Consider the following 8,115-nt stretch of genomic DNA (forward strand, 5'->3'; position numbering starts at 1 on the left):
AAGTAAAGTTTGTCATGTAATATTAGGCTATTTCCACTATAGAAAATACCAGCTTATAGGTCAGCTTAGATTTACAGAACGTCTATTATTAATAAATGAGAAACAGAAATCTTTTGTGCTGTTAAAGCTTTTTTCAGAATTTTACTTTGCCGATGTATTTGTTGTCAATGGATTTGAATAATTACGAATACTTATGAGATCACATTTAATTAAAAATCTGTCAGCAATGATCAGAATGAATAGATTGGTGGCCATGTGTAGTAATAAATATTTATTAGTCTTTGAATGTGTGCATGAAACCCCAAAAGGTTTAGATAAACCCTTTAACTTTAGGGTTATTTAAATTTTTTAACGTGAATTTAATGTCATTGATCATTATACATATGTTATCAACATGCCCTTCATTAAGACCCTATAAAAGAATATGATGAACAGCAGCTTATTTCATGCTTTAAATGTATAACATGTTGTTTTGTAATGCATTTGATGATTTGATTGCAAAAAATGTGAATTTTTTTCTTATTTTAAACCTATTTCATACTTATTCTTGCTTCACTGTTTTACATAATAACAGTAAACAAAATGAGCTCAATTAAAGCACATTTGCGGGCTGTGAGTCATGAATATGAATTGCATTCTGTACTAGACTGTGGCTTTGAGTGCATGCAAATGACTTGCTTCATAAAGATGTTTTTCTGTGGCTTTGCCTAACATTGAATAAAAGGTTCAGGTCTTCAGTGACATTTGCTGCATCCCAATTTGCCTTATACTATACCTTAAAAATATGTGCACTTTTCGTAAAGAAAAACTATATGCTTTGATGTTTGAATTGGGACTTAGCAATTGTCTTGTAGCTCTGTAAAAGCATTACCCAGCACGCACTGCTGTAAACAAACCTCAGTTGCTTAAGGATTTACTTTTATTGTTCTTGAGCATAAAGTGTTTTCTTAGCAGCCCAAGTTGATTGATTAGATTAGTCTTTCTGAACCAGTACACAATTTTCCATCGCCTGCGATCAATAACAGATGTGCTCAGGGACTTTCCAGAGGCTTTTGGTCTTTAATTGTAGATGCATTAGTGACTTAGTTCAGCACCATGCCGAAACGGATTAACTGATGCTAAACAGATTCTAGGAAAAGTATTTAATTACAGAGTGAGCAAATGGCAGCTGTGGTGGCCATTTGGATCTTTTTGTCACAACCTTCAGTTTCTTTAAACACTGTTTTACTTCAAAGGCTGTCAGCTTAAAACCTAGTGAGATGTTAAGAACATAATATTAGGTTCTTGAAGTGTTTGTTCATTCTTCTTTGCAGTTTACTAATCATTGTAATATGAAAGATAATCATTAACACTACCAGTTAGGGCTGCACGATTATGACTTTTTATTAATAACGATTATCACAATTTACATTGAATGATGTTTATAACATTGTTTGATGCAACTGCATGCCGTATTTTTATATGAAAATAAACAAGCTGAAAACACTAACTGAAAAACTTTTGTGCGTTTCTGTATTATTAAGCCTCAAATTTCAACTATACATCGGATTGGTTTCTTCTTTAAATTATAAAAAAGTTAAAATATGAATGGTATTATAATGTTATACTAAAGCTAAAAGTAAAATAATAGGAAAAACCCTTAAGATAACATGTAGAAAGAAAAAAACACATCTTAAGCACACAGAATAACATTGCCGCTTTGAACGATTACATAATTTATTGTGGCATCCATAATCACGATTAGAAATTTGATTAATTATGCAGTCCTACTACTGGTAAAAAGTTTGGAGTAATTAAGGAGTCTCTCTTGAGATAATAAATATTTCTTCAGCACAAAATCAGCATATTAGAATGATTTCTGAAGGATCATGTGACACTGAAGACTGATGCTGAAAATTCAGCTTTGCATCCCAGGTATAAATTACATTTTAAAATACATTCATATAGATGCACAATTATAGTAATAATAATAAATGCAGCATTGGTGTCCACACAAATGTAATTACTTCAAACTTTTGAGCGGTAGTTTTCATTTAGTCTCTCTTCTATCAAATTTTTCTAGTGTTTTCCTTCAGAGATGTTTCTTAAATTATTTAGAATTTTTCCCTTCCAGTCTCATAAACAAATCAGCCTACTTTCATTTTAAACTAGAATATCTAGTAATTAATTTAACAAGATCCAAAAAGTGCATCTTAGACTCGAGTACTGAAAATCATTTAGATGAACCACACAGAGGAAACGTTTTAGGCGACATTAAGTTATATGTAAACCTGCAGAGCTATTTTTTAATATGCCAGAGCTGTGTGTGTGTTGTAGATGTCTTTCATAATGTGTATGAGGCCAGGCAGAGCTCAGCTGTAAGAGTCTTATGCTGTCAGTCTGATTGCTGCGACTATGGAGACAGGTGTCCTGTTAGTTTCACATACACAGAGATGAGAGGGGACTAAACAGTCAAAAACAACAGATGAACTTGGCTAAAGTACCTGATAAATACAGTAAACTCCTAGTGACTAAACAGCAGGGTACATGGTAGTGAAAAAGGGGTCCGGGTTTGAATGGCTAGAATGGTTAGAATGGCCCCTGCTGGTGGATGCCGTAACTACACAATCTTTTTTCTTTAATATTCATCTTTCGTATATATTGCACGAATATTTCATTTTAATATAATATAAAGTTTTACCAGTTTCATAAATGATTCCTTCCTCCTCAAATTAGAACATTCATTTTGTTGCATGCTTAATGGGGACATTAAGTCTTTAAATTGTGCTCATATATTAATCATGAGGAAACATAAAAAATAATTTTGTTCATTTAACAGTTACTAAAAACATTTTTTTATTTTTGGAGGAATATTAATGTGATAAGGGTCTAGTTTAGATTTATAATCTCATAAATACTGTACAGCTGAGTGTGAAGAACAATCACGCTGTTCTCAGCCCATCATTATCTCAGAGGATACGGTTAATGTCAGGAGGGATCTGTTCTTCAGAAGTTTCAGTTAAGTAATGCTGTTTATTGTTAACTGATGGAAATGATGAAATAACTACAAAAGCAATAGAGCTTTTATGATTTTTTTTAAAAATTTTGCAGTAGATAACTTTCATGTGGTCTTGAATTCAGCAGGGAGGCTGATGAATAAAATTTATATGAATGAATGAAAGTATATGTCTTAGATCCTGCAGCTAGTCAATATCAAATTCAAAATTTTTTGATTGCCAGGTCATTTTAAATGGCCAAGTGGTGTGACAAATAATTGTTTAAAAGTACAAATATTTCATTAAGTCTTAATTTTGTTTCTAAAAATTAACAAAATTAAGGGAAATATATATATTGATTGAGAACATCATGTCACACTGCAGAACATTAGGGAAATTACATTTTATATGTAAAAAAAATTCATGATAATTTTTAAAATCTATTTAATATATATTTTTTGATTTTTAAATTATCTATCTATCTATCTATCTATCTATCTATCTATCTATCTTGCTTGCTTGCTTGCATGCATGCAGATTTTTGTTTTCTGAAATGATCTTTAGAGTCTCTACCAATAGGGAGCAGTATTGCACAATGATAAAATGGAAAAATAGTCTAAAATAGGCAAAAGCTCACTCTATTCAAGTTTTTTCAAGGTTACCTATGACAATCCAGTTTACTGCATCTCTCAGATAGAGCAGAGAGTCTTGACCCACTGCGTGTTGAGTCAAAACATGAATACTTGGTCATTCCGTCTCAGAAATAAAAATAATAAGAAAATAATTCTCTGTAAGATGACTGGTTTAAAACATCATTCTTTGGCACAGGGGTTTTAGTTTTAGTAATGTGTTCTTGAAGCCTGTTTTCATGTTTGAAGTGTACGCCAAAGGCTACTACTCATTCATAGACTGAAGTGGCAGCTCTGGGCAGCTGCTACACTTACGAACTCTATTGCAAAACTGTCCAGTCATGGAAAACTGAAACCTTCAATCAGCATATGCCTGTGAGTTAATGAAGGGGGAACAGTCCTTTGTCAAAGTTTTTTAAGAGGAGGCTGAGATTATGCTAAGTCTGTGGCTTAAACTTTTGTTGGTTTTTCCTCCTTGGCATTTGGGTGGTCCAGCAAAAGTGCTGCTGGCATCAGTGTCTTGGCACAGGTAGCAAAGGGCTTGGATGACCGAAAAAACAGTCTCCACGACTATGTAATACAACTTACCCCACTAATTGTGGGTGTTTCAGCAATTAAATTATAGATGATATGGTTTTTATAAGCTCTTGCCAGGGACAATCATGACTGCTAAAAAGTTTAAAGCCGGAGGAAAATTTTAAATCACAAGCTGACGAGGTCTTATTTTTCAAATATGTTTAGTTTGTTTAATGTATATATTTCCAGCCATATCATGCTTCATGTCATAGACCATTTAAAATTGGATAAGGAATAATTTACCCAAAATTCTGTCATCTTTTCATCCTTTCATCAATCCCATTTGACTTACTTTCCTTCTGTGGAACACAAAATAAGGTGTTTTAAAATAACAGTCTCTGCTCATTTATATACAATAAAAACATATTGTGACCTGAGCTGTCAAGCTAGAATATAAATAGAAATAAAAAATAAATCAATATACAGGATGTACTTTTTAGTCTTTTGTTGTGTGGGTATATTATGCAAGATATTTTAATTTGTGTCCCATGAAAGAAAGTCGAGGTGAGTTTTTAATTGAAATATTATAGAAGCTTTTTCCGCCACTGAATAAAAATAAAAAAGGTAATCGCGACTTTTTATCTCATATTTCAGTTTTTTTTTCTCGAAATTGCAAATTTACATCTCACAATTCTTTTCTCAGAATTGCATGACAAAAATAATCAATTCTTACTTTTTTTCTCAAAATTACTAGATATAATCTTGCTGTTGCATGTTATAAAGACAGAACTGTGAGATATAAATTGGAATTCTGAGAAATAAAGTCAGAATTGCGACTTTATAATTTTTTTCTCAGAATTGTGATGTAAACCTGCAATTGTGAGTTTATATCTCACAATTGCGAGTTTATATTTGCAGAAAATTGCAAGAAAAAGAAAAAGAATTGTGAGATAAAAAGTTGTAATTACCTTTTTGTTATTTTTTATTCAGTGGCATAAACAGTGAATAAACTTACCAGGTACCAAGTATAAAAGGATTAAATATTATGTTTAAATGCTGTAATCCTAAACATAAATTTATTAGGATTACAGTAAACAAATTTCATTTACTATATTAAATTTTGTGTGTTTCACTGGAAGGACCCTCGGACATGTTGAATTTATATTGTATGTTTAACCAGCTACACATAATCTTTAATTTGCCACCCAGGTTATGAAAATAATGTATATTTTAGCTCCAGCCTATACTAATAGGAAACCTTTGGCCCCAAAAACGTCAAATAGTAACTGAATCCCTTGTTGGCCGTTCATTAATGGTGGCGTTCTACAAAACACAGGCCTCGGCTTGTTCCAGGTCCTCGTATGTGTCCACACTGAGAGTGTACAGTATAAACAGCTTGTAGAATATTAGGGGTATTGAATTCCAATGGAATGAAACCACAAAAAGGGTGCTTTACACTGTGCAAAAGAGAGATGAAAGTCCTCATTAGGACTACTTACCAGATGGTGTCTCGCAGAAATTGCTGTGAAATTGGGCCTTGTCCCTAGACCAAATGAACTGTAATTGAATTTCCTGTTTGCCTTTGAATCCTGACACACTTACAAACCAAACAGAGATTCTCTCCATCTCTCCGCTCCATTCAGAATGACGTCCAGTGGAGCTGAACATTGAGTGTGACAGAAAATAGAGAAAATATGTAAACCTACACCCAATTTCTAAACATGCTTTCAACAAATGCTGGCTTCAGGAGTTGGCATCCAACTGCCATCCCAAAATCAACATTGAAAAATCTTAGTGGAGACTCCAGGGGAATATTTTTAACATTTTGCATTTTAATGTAAAAATTAAAACACATGAAAATATAATAATAATAATTATTATTATCATCATCAATAATAATCAAAAATAAACAATTCTAAAACATATTTATTTATACGTATAACTACATTTATCTGTTCAAAGATTTTTCACAAATATATAAAACAAAGCATGTGTAATTATTAGGCAATATTCAAATCATATATTTTTTCCATGAAGCACATTTTAGCATTTCTAAACCACATCTTAAAAAATTCTTCATTAAATAATTATAATTATCTTAAATATATTTTTTAATGAAATTAGACTTGATAAAAAATGTTAGTATTTTAGATGTTTTTATTCAGAAAATATATCAATGGATGTTTTTAAAAAGGTTTCCCCTCGAATAATTTTAGAATTTTTATAAAATATGCCTATTAAATGGAAAGTTTCTATATCATTGTTATTAGTATAGTATTTTAATTTAAATAGTGTTGATTTAATACTTTTGCCATGAAATCTGCATGCATGCAGATTTTTGTTTTCTGAAATGATCTTTAGAGTCTCTACCAATAGGGAGCAGTATTGCACAATGATAAAATGGAAAAAAATAGTCTAAAATAGGCAAAAGCTCACTCTATTCAAGTTTTTTTCAAGGTTACCTATGACAATCCAGTTTTACTGCATCTCTCAGATAGAGCAGAGAGTCTTGACCCACTGCGTGTTGAGTCAAAACATGAATACTTGGTCATTCCGTCTCAGAAATAAAAATAATAAGAAAATAATTCTCTGTAAGATGACTGGTTTAAAACATCATTCTTTGGCACAGGGGTTTTAGTTTTAGTAATGTGTTCTTGAAGCCTGTTTTCATGTTTGAAGTGTACGCCAAAGGCTACTACTCATTCATAGACTGAAGTGGCAGCTCTGGGCAGCTGCTACACTACGAACTCTATATGCAAAACTGTCCAGTCATGGAAAACTGAAACCTTCAATCAGCATATGCCTGTGAGTTAATGAAGGGGGAAACAGTCCTTTGTCAAAGTTTTTTAAGAGGAGGCTGAGATTATGCTAAGTCTGTGGCTTAAACTTTTGTTGGTTTTTCCTCCTTGGCATTTGGGTGGTCCAGCAAAAGTGCTGCTGGCATCAGTGTCTTGTCACAGGTAGCAAAGGGCTTGGATGACCGAAAAAACAGTCTCCACGACTATGTAATACAACTTACCCCACTAATTGTGGGTGTTTCAGCAATTAAATTACAGATGATATGGTTTTTATAAGCTCTTGCCAGGGACAATCATGACTGCTAAAAAGTTTAAAGCCGGAGGAAAATTTTAAATCACAAGCTGACGAGGTCTTATTTTTCAAATATGTTTAGTTTGTTTAATGTATATATTTCCAGCCATATCATGCTTCATGTCATAGACCATTTAAAATTGGATAAGGAATAATTTACCCCAAAATTCTGTCATCTTTTCATCCTTTCATCAATCCCATTTGACTTACTTTCCTCCTGTGGAACACAAAATAAGGTGTTTTAAAATAACAGTCTCTGCTCATTTATATACAATAAAAACATATTGTGACCTGAGCTGTCAAGCTAGAATATAATAGAAATAAAAAATAAATCAATATACAGGATGTACTTTTTAGTCTTTTTGTTGTGTGGGTATATTATGCAAGATATTTTAATTTGTGTCCCATGAAAGAAAGTCGAGGTGAGTTTTTAATTTAAATATTATAGAAGCTTTTTCCGCCACTGAATAAAAATAAAAAAGGTAATATCGACTTTTTATCTCATATTTCAGTTTTTTTTTCTCGAAATTGCAAATTTACATCTCACAATTCTTTTCTCAGAATTGCATGACAAAAAATAATCAAATTCTTACTTTTTTTCTCAAAATTGCTAGATATAATCTTGCTGTTGCATGTTATAAAGACAGAACTGTGAGATATAAATTGGAATTCTGAGAAATAAAGTCAGAATTGCGAGAATTGCGACTTTATAATTTTTTTCTCAGAATTGTGATGTAAGCCTGCAATTGCGAGTTTATATTTGCAGAAAATTGCAAGAAAAAGAAAAAGAATTGTGAGATAAAAAGTTGTAATTACCTTTTTGTTATTTTTTATTCAGTGGCATAAACAGTGAATAAACTTACCAGGTACCAAGTATAAAAGGATTAAATATTATGTTTAAATGC

Source organism: Cyprinus carpio, chromosome B20, assembly GCF_018340385.1.
Source record: "Cyprinus carpio isolate SPL01 chromosome B20, ASM1834038v1, whole genome shotgun sequence".
NCBI classification, from domain to species: Eukaryota; Metazoa; Chordata; class Actinopteri; order Cypriniformes; family Cyprinidae; genus Cyprinus; species Cyprinus carpio.